The following is a 15,302-nucleotide window of genomic DNA, read 5'->3' as shown; positions in this document are numbered from 1 at the left end:
GCACTATTTCCTTATTCTGCTTGCAATTTCCCATTTTAATAGGGGTTAAAGCCTATTGGTGGTTTATTTCACATTATATTGTATTTGTTAACATTGTATCCCTGTAGTGGGGTTACTGCCATTTTTCCAAATGCCACTTGTTTACAATCCACCATGGGATTTACGAGTCATTTGCACTAGATCTTGCCAATGTAGTTCATTTATGACTGTGGGACTAATGCTGTATTTTTTGGGTCTACTCTCAATTTACCATTCTTATAGGGGGTTGAAGCCTAGTAGGCTAGTAATAGTATGTTGTTCATTGTATATTATTTGTTAACATGCTATACATGTAGTAGGGTAGCTATGCATGATATGCCCTTTTGATTTATGATAGTATGCTTGCGCCAACTTATGATATTTTCTTTTATATCTTTTATGGCCTTATATATATATATATATATATATATATATATATATATATATATATATATATATATATATATATATATATATATATATATTGAAATTCATAATATCATTTACAGTTTAGACAAAAGGAATACAACACATTTATAAACTCTCTTGTTGTCAATTATTTTGACATTATACAGCCTTGTAATCTTTATTGTTGTCAAGTATTCTCCGACTTTCACTTAATTAGTTATCAAGCTCATGTATTTACTGATTCACAATATACAGGTTTTATCTTTTCTCGTCTCTTCACAAATATGGTATGTTTATCTAGGTTAGTGATTATAATTTACAAGTCACAACCTAGGAGTCATAATGATGACTTACAAAATTGAAGTGTCAACATTGGAATTTGTGAATAATTCTAAACTAGGTGGATTAATGAGAAAACATTGAACAAGAAGCATAAGAACATATGTTGTTGGAAATTCTAAATGATACTTCAATAAGAATATGCACATTTGAGGATGTATAATGGATAACCAAAATATGAATAGTGATCATGAAATTTTAATTTTGGTGTTGAACATTTAAAAAATAATTGTGCAACAAATAATATCTTAATGATGAATTTCACTAAATTTCATTGAGAAAGAAGAATACATGGCTAAAAGTTATAGGCCATTTAAAATTTAATGATGTACTTAAAATGAGTACACCTATGGGGTAAATAGGCAGCTTAGTAGTTGGAAAAAGTGGGAATGATTATCAAAAAGTAATTAGTATCTTGATGAAAACATGACACTAATAAGATTGGTGAAATAACCTAGATCCTATGGAGACGTTGAATAATCTTATTTCATAGTTGGTATTCATAATTGATTCATAATAAGAATAATTATAGTATTATTGTTCTATATTTTATGTGTATTGAGATGATTCTCATATTTATGATGAGGTTTCATGATATTATGGTATGAGGATAATGATGCACATGTGATTCTTATAGTGATGATGTATCCTTATGATGATGCTGATATGCATATGCATTATGATGTTATGTCGAGGTATATTGACATATTCATTTACTACGTGATGATAGGTATTTAATGTTGAATACTCATGATGGATATGATATGCATAACGTGGCATAGGAATTATGATGCTATAATATGAGGTTTATTGACATGTGGTTCATTTATTATGTGAAGTCATGATATGTCTTTGATTCAAATATGTTGACGTTATAACTTATGATGGTATTTCATGACGTAAAGCATATGATAGTTGAATACAAATTTATGACATGCATGAGCATGGAGTTCGTTATTATTCATAATGTTGCAATTAACAATGATGAATGTTCTCATGATGACATGAAAAACTTGGCATGTGGATTAATTTTATGATACTATGATGGTATAGCTAATGCATTGATTGCATATTGAGATGTGGTGATTGGCAGGAAATCACAAATGGGCTGAGAGGGCTAGTTTATTTGATGATCTCGTAGGAGCCCATACATGCGAGGGAGAATATGTAACACCATATGGGATGGGGACAAACTCAATCAACACTACATATGCCAGTGGTTCCTTTGTCTTGTGTAGCTCTTGAAGGGCTATGGGACCATCTTGAGGAGGCCAAGTGCCTGATGTTCCAGGCTAGGTGCTTGTTATTGGATTGGGATGCCGAAGTCTAGTGGGGGTGTAAGGACTTCGACGTCTGGGGTTGTGCACCTTAGTAGTTGTGGAGGGAGTGGGCCAGCCTTGCGAGATGCCCAGAGTCATTGAGTACCATACTGGATGCCTGCCTTGGGGCAGATGAGGTTTAAGTCAGGCGCGAGCCTTGGGGCCAGCCTTGGACTAGGATACAGACTAGGGAGGCTTATGTATGGTTCCTAAAGTGGAAGAAAGGACAAAGATTCCTTGAGATTTCCCAGGTGTTGTGAAACTTTCAATGCCTGCTGGTTATACTAGTTCAGCAGAGGGTGTAGGGCAAACATGAAGTAATAAATAAATAAATAACTAAATATTAAATAACTCAACTTAACTTCGGGACAAAGTTCCTTAAAGTGGGGAAGTATGTAATGTCCCTTAATAATAAATAATAATAATAAAAAATAAAAAATAATATATTATAATATTAAAATACAAGAAAATAAATAATAAATAATAAATAATAAAATAGTAATAATAAATAATAATAAAATAATAACAGAGAATACTAAAGCTCTAAATAAATATAAAAAGAAATAAAACAAGAAAGCAGTAAAATCAGTAAAGCTATCAAAAAGTAAAAACAAAAAAAGTAATAAAGTTGTATGTAGACACATGGAGTGTGTGCATGTGGTTCCCCTTCCAATGTTTGCTCTATTTAATAGATGGTGAGGAAGATGAGAGGCATTCCATCATTCCATGATTTCATCATCCATTATCTTGGGAGAATAGTGTTATGAGACAAAGGATCCCTGGCAGTAGTACGTTGATTGAGGGCTCGAGGGTGGCCAGTTGTAGCAAGATTTTGTGCAACTGAGCTTACGGTTGGGTGGAGAGTCATCCCTAAGAATTTGTTGCATGTAGCAAAATTCAACTAGCGTTAAACTAGCATTCCACAGGTAAGTTGTCTCTCTCTTCACTCATATTTTTATAATTTAATGTTAACTAGCTGATAAAGTGCTTTTGATTATAAATTGCTTGAATAATCCAATCAATTATATGTTGTTATTTCAGGGCTGTTACATATGATATCAGATCACTTTATGTAATAATGGAGATCAAATAACTTTTATGCAAAAACAAATTTCCGAGAAGAATTGCAACTACAAAATAGAGGATTGACAGTTTAATAATGAGATTAACATAGTAATTTCGAAGAATTGCATTTTGCATTTGCTAAAATTAAGTGTTTCTTCTGAAATATCATAATAATTCAGTACGAATAAGATTTTGATAGAAGAGTATGGAGAAAAAGAAAAGAAGATTAAAATTAACGAAAAATTGAAAATTTTGGTAGTTAGCATACTAGAGTATTAGAATAATAAAAAAATGTCTTCCATTAAAACCAGAGTTATTTAAAAGCAATCGTACAAGATTATATTTAATTTGACACCAATAAAAGGAAATAAATATAGAACAAGCATGTTTATGGGTTAAACCCCCGAAGCATGAATTGTTTATGAAAGTGAAAAGCGAATGCAGTGTGCAGCTCCCTCCCCTCAATTACTAGCACCTCCAATGTCCTTCCTTCAATGAATTAATCATCAAGTTTAGTGGTGTTAATTTGACAATTTGGGTACATTGGAGCAACTGACTGTATATTTGGGTATGGATATGATAAATGCCTTTCAATAGATAGGTCAGTTGGATATAAAAAAAAATGCAAATGCATGTGTATAATATTATAATGATTTACCTGAATCAAGAATTATACTTTGGGAAGGAAGATTACATACCTAGTAACAAAAATTACTTTCACCATGTTATAAAAAAAAGGAATGACATTAGTACATTTTTTCCAATATTAAAGAAAATACCCACTACTAGCCATATTAGCACAAATAGAATACACATAAATAAAAATGATCTAATGCTAAAATTGAGAGCTCAAAGTCATTTTTTCTGCAACCAGAAAAGTAAAGAACTTCAAAAGGCTTCTTCTGTACAAGTTGGTGTCACACAGTGCACTAACTTCCATGGAAATTTCCTCTGCACACGTTGGGCATTACATAGGGCACAAACTTCCATAAAGCTTGATCATGACAGATGCTAGTCTTTCCTCCAATGCCTAAACAGTCTTAATAAATTATACGGGCTGCCAAACTTTTCTCAAATGTTGTGAGTACACATCCAATGCATTCTCAAATTAGGCATGTCAAGTACCTTCCTGAGCAGAGCTTTCTACTCATGCACCACTGTAGACCCCTCATTATAAATATATTTGATTCAGTCCTTGCCAAAGTATTCTCATCATCTTTAAATAATCCTCACATCACAAACTTCAAATTGCACACAAGTTGATATGCAAGGAATGGTAGTCTTGGTTTCACAGCCACCAAGGACTACAGTAAGAGACAAAATCTTGGTTGACATCCACCAATGCCATTTAAACCAGTCTAAAAACACAAAAATAGTGAGCCTTCAACATGATTGAATGTTGGCTCTTGAGTGAAATACAAAACCTGAGAATTTGTAAGAATGACATTAGAAAGTGGGACACTGGGAAAAATGCCCTTTTTCCCCTTTTGAGAAAGGTAGGGCAATGTAGTTATCAATGCCCAAGAGACAACCAAGTTAGAGGTTAGTAGAATAAATATGTTGAAAGTTGAAACTAAATATTTACGCATTGAAATGGATGCATGTTATCTATAAAGTAAGATTCTAAACTTTTGCTGCAAGACTAGGTTCATAAGGCATTCCAATGAGATTGTTTCGCCCATTCAACTGTGATCTAGTTTGCATGTAAGCCCTCTTTTCTGGCAACCACTGCCAACTCCGGTCCCTCATGTCGTAGATCAATGATTGCCACCCACGGTTCAGGTTCAAAACTATGGGTAGAACTCTTAATGTGATTTTGGTTGAGGTCTGCTAACTGCAACAAGGTTTTGGGGATGACTCTCCACCCAACCGTAGGCTTAATTGTGCAAGGTCTTGCTACAACTGGCCACCCCCGAACCCTCAATCAGCGTAATACTTCTGGTGAATCCTTTGTCTTAGAACACTATTTTCCCAAGGGAATGCATGATAGAATCTTGGAATGATGGAATGCCTCCAATCTTCCTCACCATCTAATAAATAGAGCAAACATTGGAAGGGAACCACATGCACACACTCCATGTGTCTACATGCAACTTTATTGCTTTCTTGTTTTATTTCTTTTTGATAGCTTTACTATTTTTTTTATTGTTTTCTTGTTTCATTTCTATTTATTTTTATTTAGAGCTTTAGTATGGTTATTTATTATTTATTACTATTTTTATTTTTATTATTTTTATTATTCATTGTTTATTATTTATTTTCTCGTATTTTTTTTAATATTATGGTTATTTATTATTATTTTTATTATTATTATTTATTATTTATTATTTATTATTTTTATTACTTATTATTTATTATTAAGGGACGGACATTACATACTCTCCCACTTTAAGGAACTTCATCCCGATGTTAAGTTGAATTATTATTATTACTATTATTTATTACTTCATGTTCACCCGACACCCTTTGCTGAACTAGTATAACCAGCAGGCATCAAAAGTTTCACAACACCTGGGAAATCTCAAGGAATATCTGCCCTTTTTCCCACTTTCGGAACCAGACATAAGCCTCTTCGGTCTGTATCCTAGTCCAAGGCTCGCGCTTGACTCAGACCTCATCTGCTCCAAGGCAGGCATCCTATGGTTGGGTGGAGAGTCGTCCCCAAGACTTTGTTGCAGGTAGCAAAATTCAACTAGCGTTCCATAGGTAAGTTGTCTCTCTCTTCACTCATTATTTTTGTAATTTAATGTTAACTAGTTGATAAAGTGCTTTTGATTATAAATCGCTTCATTAATCCAATTAATTATGTGTTTTTATTTCAGGGTTTTTACATACAGAAAAGCTCACTAAATCATTAATAGACCTCCAATATATCATCTAAACGGTACCTTACTTTGTAACTTATATTTATTTGCTTATGCGCAACTGTGGAGATTTATGTATTCGATGTGTCAAAGAAGCTGGACTTAAAAGTATGATTACAAAGCAAATCCTAAAATATGTGAAGTTTGAAGATTCTCTAGTTCACTATTGATATATCAGATTGAATTACGATTAAGGCGTTTCTTGACAAATTGGATAGCAAAACCTAATTAAGTAGTAAGGTATAGTTAATATATAAATGAGTGCAAACTAAGAATTTCTACTAAATTTTGCATAAAATAGACCTGACCAAAAAAATCAAATAAGATCACAGTTATTGCAAAAACAACTTACGAATCAGCTATTTAGCATAAGTTTATATTAAAAAAAAAACCTAAAGCAAGCCAAAAATGGCTGGTCTGACACAAGACATAAATAGTGATATCTATGATATAAAAACAATTTAGTGCTTTGGCTAGAAAATAACAATAACAAAAGATGAGACATCGGATAAAAAATATTGACCTGAAACCCGCGATGAAAAATGGGTATAGCAAATATTATGGGCTGAAATCCAAGATCAAGAAAAGAGATATTGGTCTAAAGGTGAAAAATATGATGGATGGCAGAGATGTTAGAGATGTGATAAACCCTGTAAGAAATTTACTATTCACTCCTTACAACCCTTTCGGTTATGCCAGAGAAAATTCTTAAAACTCCTAATACGATGATATTCCGCTAGATCTTGGTCAATTAAGAGGAAGAAGAACCGTTGGCTTCACTAGAAAATTAACTAGTCTTGCACGATGAATGTTAGAAGAACTCCTGGAAAATTTTGCAAAGGATTTTATTTATTAAATTCCTCACTAAAGAGCAGATCAAATATTTTAATGGCTTTTAGCTGTTAGATTGGATTTTAGTTTTTTATTTTTTTTGAAAACCCTGAAATTAAAAATTATGTGTACAACGAGGGTTTGTAGAACAAAAGGGACATGCGGCCTCCCTGAAGTAACAATCCTGAAACTTTCAGAACAAGTTGAGTTAAAAAATCCCAACACAAAAAACATTTTTTTTTTTTAAGATGCCTATAGGCCCTAAGGGTTGAGCCTAAGCCTCTGATACAATATGTAATAGCCCAAAACAAAGATTTAATTAATCAGATTAATCAAGTAATCAAGATGAAATTATCCACTGATTAATGTCAAAGTTCAAAACTATGAGTAGAGACACTTACCTGTAATTTCAGTTGAAGTTTGTTAACTAGAACAAGGTTTTGGGGACAACTCTCCACCCAACCGTAGGCTCAATTGTACAAAATTTTGCTACAACTGGCCACCCCCGAGCCCTCAATAAATGTACTACTCCCAGGGTATCCTTTGTCTCACAACACTATTCTCCCGAGATAATGGATGGTGGAATCATGGAATGATGGAATGCCTCTCATCTTCCTCACCATCTATTAAATAGAGAAAACATTGGAAGGGGAACCCCATGCAAAAAATCCATGTATCTACATGCAACTTTATTGCTTTCTTATTTTATTTCTTTTGTTTTTACTTTTTGATAGCTTTACTGATTTTTACTGCTTTCCTGTTTTATTTCTTTTTATATTTATTTAGAGCTTTAGTATTGTTATTTATTATTTTGTTATTATTTATTATTACTATTTTTTATTGTTTATTATTTATTTTCTTGTATTTTAATATTATATTATATTATTTATTATTTATTATTAAGGGACATTACACATCAGATCTAGCACATCACCATGTGGGTCTCCAATTGTCTTGGTGAGAAATAAAGATGGCTCGTGGAGAATGTGCATTGATTACCGAGCACTGAATAAGATAACGATAAAAAATTGTTATCCCCTCCCTTGCATAGATGATCTATTAAATCAATTGAAAAAAGCTGTTTATTTTTCCAAGTTAGACTTGCATAGTGGATATCATCAGGTTAGAGTTGCAGAACAAGATGCATGGAAGACTGCTTTCAAAACAAAGCATGGATTGTACGAGTGCCTGGTTATGCCTTTTGGCTTAACTAATGCTTTTGCTACTTTCATGAGAATAGTGAATGATGTACTCAGAGCTTTCCTTGATGATTTTGTTATTGTATATTTGGATGACATTCTTATATTTAGCAAAACATGGAAAGAACATTTAAAGCATGTTAAGTAGACACTAGATGTTTTGAAAAGATAAAAAGTTTATGTTAAACTCTCAAAATGTGAATTTGGTAAAACATCTTTGAATTATTTGGGTCATATAGTAGGGGGTGGTGAATTGAAGATAGATCCCTCTAAGGTTGCAGTCATTGTAAACTGGCCTAAGCCCAAATTTGCTATGAAAGTTAGAAGCTTCTTAGGAGCAGCGCAATATTGGAGAAGGTTCATTTCTATCTTTTCCTTAACTACAACTCCCTTACATGATTTAATAGGATTGAACAAGGTGTTTCAGTGGGGAGGCAAACAGCAGAAAGCCTTCGACACCTTGAAAGAAAAGATTAGTACAACACCAGTACTAGCACTGCCTGATCTTCAAAGACCATTTGAGATCCAAACAGATGCCAGTGACTATGTCATGGGAGCAGTGTTGATACAGCATGGTAAACCCATATGTTATCATTTAGAGACATTTAATTCTGCAATAGGTAACTATCCCACATATGATAAAGAATTGTATGCATTCGTACAGAGTGAAAAAGTGGAAACATTACTTAATGGGCAAAGAGAGAGTTATGCATACTGACCATCAACCACTTCAATATCTACACTCCGAAACTAAGTTGTAGCAATCAAGATAGCATAGATGGATGGTTTTTCTACAACAATTTCATTTAGTCATTAGATATAAAAAGGGCATACACAATAAAGTTGCAGATATGTTATCTAGACTAATTATAAATGCATCCACTATACTTAAGCATAATTCGGTATTGCAAGAGAGTTATATTGAACAGTATGCTCAAGATATAGGGACCGAATCATCATTTGGGAAAGTTATGCATTCCACAAACTGAAGGAGTAAAGATAATTCAAGAAGCACACACTTCTCTAATATCAGGTCACTTTGGTGTAAGTAAAACGGTTTCACAGCTGCAAAGATTTTGTTATTGGCCAAAAATGAATGAGACCGTTTCTAGATATATAAGAGGGTGTACCATGTGTGCTAAAAGACAGCCCAGCAATCAAAAATTAGGCTTGTACACTCCACTACCAATTTCTTCTTATCCTTGGGAAAGTGTTTCCATGGACTTTGTTGGAGGACTCCCTAAATCTAGGAAAGGTCATGACTATTTATATGTTGTTGTGGATAGGTTCAGTAAAATGTGTATTTTGATACATTGTAATAAATAGATTACAGCTGAACAAACTGCAAAGTTGTTCTTTCAGCATGTATGGGTTCATTTTGGATTACCCACTTCCATTATATCCGATCGAGATACCCAATTTGTTGGGAAGTTTTGGTCAAGTCTGTGGGAACTGATGGACACCAAACTGAAGAAGAGAACATATTTTCACCCTCAAACAGATGGCCAAACAGAAGTGGTCAACAGGACAGTGATCCAGTTGCTCAGAGGCTATTGCAACAAGCATCCCAAACTTTCGGATGAACATTTATGTTATGTGTAGCATGCTTACAACCGAGCTAAGCATTCTTCTACACAGAGATCTCCTTTTGAGACCTATTTTGGTTTCACACCAAGGTCTCCCTTGGATTTTGTCTTCGGTAAAGACATAATAGTTGATGTACATAGTGATGTGGACAAGGCAATGAAGTTCATTGAACAACTCCAGGAGATTCACCAGGCAGTAGATGAACGACTGGAAAAGAGCCAAGAAAAGTATAAGGCAAGGCATGACAAGAATCGGATGGAGCATAGTTTCCAAGATGGTGATCAAGTCTGGCTGTATATTAGCAAGGACAAAATGCAAAGTGAAGGTAAAAAGTTAAAGCCAATAAGGTATGGACCTTTCAAGATACTTGAGAAAATTGGTGAGAATGCTTTTCACCTTGATTTACCAGCTTACATGCACATCTACTCAATCGTTAATGCAGATAGCTTGACGCTATTTGAACCTTCACTAATTGAAGATCCCAAAGAGCAAAGTCAATTGCCTTCTATTGATGATCTGTTACCTGAATATCTCAATGAATTACAGGAAATCACAGTTCTGGACAGGAAGGTGAGGATAACGTGTATGGGAGATGTTGAGTACCTCAGGATTGGACTCAAGGGTTCAAAGCCAAGCAGTGCAAAATGGATGGAGATTGGGCAAGTGAGATAGCTATACCCTCACTTAGTCAATGCTTGAAAACCAACTTTTGGTGGTCCAAAAGCTTTCTCAATGGGAAGGCCGTGATCCGAATTGGATCCTCAAACACTCTTACAGTTTCGTGAACACTGTAAAACTCATACTGAAGTTTCAAGTGCTATAGAAGTCGAGCTTATCAAAAATAACCTCTGAACAATGGAAATTTGTGGTTAGCACAGAGCAACGAGGACCCTTGGTCAAAGCGCGCAAACCGTTAGTCCATGGTAACCGCGAACTGGCGCAAATTGGCAAACGGGAGATCAAATCTAAAAACAGAGGCAGTTGTCGATGAGCGATATCACAGGGCGTCCCCCTCACTGAAGGAAAGCCCTGAGTGCTCGGTCATGCGGAAAGTATAAAACTGTACAGAATTCGCTGAGTCCGTCAAAAAGTGGGCCTCAAGCTAAAACCAACAAGATATCGGAAGGACCTCAAGTGGTAAGCGGGTTCGATTGAGTCCCGCTCGATGCCATACGGCGGGTGACACGCGTTCGGTGGATGAGAGAGAAAACCGCTCACATCGCGTGGGTAAAGGGCATGCTACTTACCCGACCGATATGGATTGGACCATAGGATCTGGAGGCCCCAGATAACCAGTGGAGAAGCAATCCAATGGATGACCGGATTCAATAGGGAAATAGGCTGAGGCGGATAAGATTTGAGCTCTAGCATGACCGATGAGTTGGCAAAGGAAACAGTTTTGTGGGTGCTCTTCGTGCAATGGAAATAACGACCGTTCAAAGAGAACTGACACTAAGTTCGTGAGGAAATAGGTGACAACCTCTCTGTGAAGCATTACAGTGATGATGACGCAGAGCGGGGAAATTCCAGCGGACAGAGGTAGGACATCCAGAGAGCTGGGAAGCATAAATGAATAGTCAGGGAGCAGATTGGCTTTAAGCCACAAACAAATAGAGGAAGGAGGGGGAAGCAGGAAAAGAGAGCAAAGAGAGAGAGAGAGAAGCAAAATTACAGAGAACAGAGAAGCCGAGCTGACCTGCAGAGCAAAGACAACATCGAGCAGATAGAGATAGAGAGAGTCCGAGAGTCTATGAACTCCAGGGAAGGCTTGAGAGGTTCAAGCAACTCTTCTGTGTATATATGTCAGGTATTGAGTACCAAATTGGACTAATACCACTAAGACCAGGTTGAGGTCGAGTTTCAGTAAGAGGAGTCTGTGTACTCTAGAGACTTGGAGGATCCAAGTACAGTCCCACTGATCATCAATGTTGAGTTAGACTCAATTTGAGCTCACTGTTGTAAAACTCTACATTTTAAGACATAATAGAAAGGCCACCACTGAAGGTTGGACTAGGAGACGTAGCCCAGGAGGATTGGGTGAACTCCTTATTAATCTTGTTGTGTTTTATGTGTTTTCTTATTGTGTTCTCTTATTGTTTAAGTGTTTGTGTATTTCGCAATCTTATCAATCTGTTACATAAAATAACATAGGCACACCCCAGCACATAAGTCTGTAATACATTCATTAATTAACGAGTGATTTTAAATCATTTTGCCCATAATATTCTTCTCTAATGGTAAAATTACATTAAAAAAATTAAAACTAAAAATAAAATAAAGTAAAATTAATAATTTTAATAACAATGAGATAAAATAATTTTTGGGCTCTAGGTTTTCACAACTAATGGATTTTCCAATGGTATTCTTATTTTTTTTTCACGTAGAAAAAAGTCGTAATTTATATTCATATTGAAATAAATTAAATTTTGTAGATGCTTAGAGCATATGCAGATAGTTGTCCATGAATAGGACAAGTACACTCGTAAAAAGAATAAAAAAAGTTTACAATTACATCAAAGCCTATACTTTTCTGCCCTTCTTCTTCTCCACCCTACGCCAACCCTGCGAGTCGGAAGGGGGAACAATGATGGCCTGTGAGTATTCCTGCATGTTCACTGGTGGTTCTTTGTCGGATTCTGATCCTTCTGATCCATGGGTTCTTTTGTTGCCACTAGCTTCCGGCCGTGGCGTTTCCTGCTGCTGAACATGGTCCTCCATTTGTGGGTCTGGTGCTTTTTATTCATGTGTGCCATTCTGTTCCATATTTATATCTGGTTCCTCTTGATTCACTTTATGCTCTGGCTAATTGTCCTCTTCTTCCAGCGGTTCTGTATTCTGCCACCCATTTGGCTTTTTTGGTTGTTTCTTGTTTCCTTTTGTATTCTTTCTGGCCAGTGGGCAAGTATTTTGAAGGTGTCCTGTTTGCTGGCAATTGCGGCATCTGAAAGCTGTGTTTTCATAGTCTAGGGGCTGTATCCTCTCAGTGTTATTATAGATTAATGATATTTTATCAGGCAACCCCTGACTCAAGTCCACTTCAACGCAAATTCTGGCAAATGTGTATATCCCTCTGTTATATCTGTCTTCATTAACTTTTAGGAGTTTCCCCAAGGAATTCCCAATGGCATATAATACTATGGGGTGCCAAAGATGTAATGGGAGGTTGTGAAGCCTCACCCAAACAGGTGTTGTTGTGATTTTCATAGTATTTGGGTCGAATTCAGCAAACCAAGGGGTAACAAAGAGGCCTGCACTACCCCAAAACCAACGCCCCTCATTGATGATGCTGTCCCTTACTTCTTCTGTGTGGAAGTGAACAATGAAAAAACCTTTTGAAACTAGGTATACATTACATTCTGGTGTCCAGCGAGAATGTATCCATTGACGTAAAGCATCTGATTTTGGCCAGAAACCATTAAATCTACATATTACAGCATGTTTTGTGAAGTCAGAGTGTATTGCAGTTACCTCTCGTATAGTAACTTGGAGCATTGCATGTTCCAGTTTTTGTTCTACTATATGTGGCCCAGGTTGTTCTGGTGGTAACATTGGTTTATCCTGCATTTTTCCTTTCCCCTTTACTGCATCACGAAAGGTGCCTGAGGTCTTTGAGCCAGATCCGTTGCAGCCTCCACGCAGTCTTAGGTTAAGGTATATGGTTGTATCCTGACAGATCCCATATTCCTGTAGAGTAAGATGGTCCTGTAAGCTACACCCTGCACATATCAGGTTCTGGTGTCTTGTGGGTATTCCAGGTTGATTTTGTATTTTGTTTTTTAGCTCTTGTATGTTTGAATTCTTGCTGAGTCGCATGCAACAGTGGCTGCCCCCTGTCTGTTTGATAAAGATCTGGATCCAATCTTTACCCTGGCAGTCCCCTGTTTTTATTATTTTGTCCATCCCATAGGGTTTCCAGATCTGGCTGTCCCTTGGCAATGGCTCCCAGGCAGAGCCCCATGGTATGTAGGTACTCAAATCTACATCATATATTAACAGAACTATAAAATGGGTTTTTCCTTCATACCTTAAAAACAAGCTGCGTTTTTCCATCCCGAAGGCTCCGTTTTTATTGAAGAACGCTCCCTCGCTCAAAATGCTTGTGCCGATCCTAGGGTAATCGACAATCCTCGACTTCTGGGTGTAACCCATACTTGTCAGATCCTGGCAAATAGGGGGATCGATCAGATCTGGGTTGATTTGTGCAGGTGGATGCAGTGTGTTTGGGCGTTTCTTGGTAGTATAGTCCCGTAATCCTGGTCTGGTACGCATCTCTTCAGCTCCGAAATGGCAGACCAGAGGCGGCGGCAGTGACGAAGCAGCATCGACGGAAGAGCTAGGGTTCATGTTCAGAACCGGTTCCTGGATCGATTCCTGGTAAGCCACATGAACCTGAGAACCATGGCTTGGCGATGTAGCAAGATCCGTTACAGACAGAGGCCTGGGCAGAGAAACTAAGTCCTTGGGAACTATCCCCGCCTCCAGGTTAACACTCCCATTCTGATTCTCGTCCTGTTTCTGGGTCACGGTTTGGGCCGATGACATCACACGGGGAATTCGCCTTTCGGCTCTTGATTGATGAACTGATGCCGAATTTCTCCATGGCTTCGAGGTGGGCTTGGGAAATGCTGTTTCGGTAAATTGACGCGATTTAGGCGGCAGTGAGAAGTTACAGAAGCCCCGAGCAGGAGATGCTGGACAGAGTTTTGAAGCGATTCTTGGTCCCGTGTTCAATTCCTTTCAGCGCCTCTCCGTGTGTCAATGGTATTCTTATGTAATGCTTAAATTACATTTAAAAACAAAACAAAATTAATACTTAATAAATAATAAATAAAATAAAATATAGTAAAAATAAGGATGGAGGTTTTTGGGCTCTAGGATTTCACAATTGGTGTCAACAAGTCGAAACCCTCAAATAAATGACCATACATTAACACCAAAAGAGGTCAAACAAACACACACCTTAGATAAAATAAAATTAAAAAGCACACTTTTTATTCACTTTAAAAGATGTAAAATTTGGCCATATTCACAATACAGACATCATTTTGTGCTTGACTACTTGCTTACACACTTTCTCTTATTCTCCACTCTGACATGCCTCATAGACTTATGTAGAATTATAAAAGTAAATCTGAAACGAATTTTGGTTTTAGATCCTAAACTAACTCCTACAATCTCTCTAGATCCTAAAAATGCTCTCATGATACACAAAATCCTCACCTAATCCTACCCTAAACTAACTCCAAGAATCTCTCTAGATTGTAAAAATCCTCCCATTATCCATAAAACCCTCACCTAATCCTCAAATCTCTCTAGATCTCCCAAATATTCTCAAGATATCTCCTAAAGAGTAGATCTAATTACAATAATTATCATTCTCATACAATTCTCCTAGAAAATACGAAAATACATTCCAACTAAACAATTAAAAGCATAGAAATATAATTAAATTTGCAGCATCATTCACTAAACATAGAAAGAACATAAAAGTTTTTATTTAATTTAATTTAACAAAATTAAATACATTCATAACATAAATTAATTTATTAAGACATAATAATGAATTGGGTTAATCATTATTAGTCACTAAGTATTAATTATTATTTATTTTTAATCATTCAAACATAACATAAAACTAAAATAATCATATAGTTAATAAAAATTAATCAATA

This window comes from Pinus tabuliformis, chromosome 9 (assembly GCF_031772625.1).
Source record: "Pinus tabuliformis cultivar Carrire ecotype Pingquan chromosome 9, CPIR1, whole genome shotgun sequence".
Taxonomy (NCBI): Eukaryota; Viridiplantae; Streptophyta; class Pinopsida; order Pinales; family Pinaceae; genus Pinus; species Pinus tabuliformis.
This window is presented reverse-complemented; position numbering follows the sequence as displayed.